Below are 1,252 nucleotides of genomic sequence, written 5' to 3'. Positions count from 1 at the left end.
AAAAAAAAACAAGAATAATGCCATTTTTGAACTAATTAAGTATTTTTTCGGTTAAGGTTAGGAAAATTTTGCAAAAAAACTAAATTTTCAGAACAAATGCGATATTTTCAAATGAAGTAACACCGAATGGAGTTTCACATTTTCTTACATAAATATATTTTTAGAAATAGAGATTAAAGCCTTAAAATATTCTGACTGCACTCTTGTAAAGTAAGTGGTAATCACACATGTAGCGAGTCTTATCCTAATATGTACACAACAAGTTAGAACTTGGAGGATAACTTACACAGCAACTTAATAACCATCAATAATTTACAATCAGCTTAGCATGCCTAATATTTTATGAAAGGCTTAATCAAAGTCGAGCTTAATGTATTTGAAAAGTGAAATGTAACTGCAGGCTGTGATAATGCTAATATTTTTTTTATTATCAAGATAATGAAACGACTTTGCTCGTCATAAAAGTGGAAAACTCTCACGTTTTATCCAAAACCACGCTTGAGTTGCTCCAACATATTCTAAAACCATATTTCAAGATACAAGCCGTGCAAATAATATTTACATTCACAATTGCTATTTTGTATTTAAATAAAGTGTGTGAAAGCTTTTTGGTGTAATTTAAGATTATTCCGTTACATCAACAATATTTTTTTTCTAATTTCGGTGCAAAATCTGAAATTTCGGAATGTTTACATGTTCATTACAATTCCTTCGATTACACAGAGCGTGAATTACTTAGAAATGTGCAATTAAGTATAATTAAAGGAAATGTCTCAAGTAGAATTATTGCACAAAGAGCGGATTCTAGTGTTGGAACAAGTGTTTTGTGTTAAATTTTTATAACAAGAATTACGGTTTTCAATAAGGAGAAAATTCTCAAAGCTTTACAATCCTACAAATATTTACCAACAAAATTTGATACAGAAACACTTGGAATTTTTTGATTAAAGTTGCCCTGGGAAAATTTTTATTTTTTATTAGAAAAACTTCCTWAGCACACACCGTGGAAACTTCTTTATTTTTGTGTGAAAAATTTAAAATTTGTTCATTAAAAAATTTTGTTTGTTAAAATACAATTTTTTTGTATTTATTTAATGCAATTTATCGGTTTTTTCTTCTAGATAATTTTTTTTCCTACTTACATTTATTACATTTTTTTTCACCTTTTTAAATTATCTTTGAAACAATTAAAAAAAATTATACAGAGAATCTAAGACTTTTTAGACCAAGCTTTTTTTTTTAAATCGTCACT

This window comes from Tribolium madens, unplaced genomic scaffold (genome assembly GCF_015345945.1).
Source record: "Tribolium madens isolate multiple individuals breed KSU strain unplaced genomic scaffold, Tmad_KSU_1.1 Scaffold_3;HRSCAF=73;Tcas5.2_LG2, whole genome shotgun sequence".
Taxonomy (NCBI): domain Eukaryota; kingdom Metazoa; phylum Arthropoda; class Insecta; order Coleoptera; family Tenebrionidae; genus Tribolium; species Tribolium madens.
The sequence above is the reverse complement of the archived record's forward strand: the minus strand, read 5'-3'. Positions refer to the sequence as shown.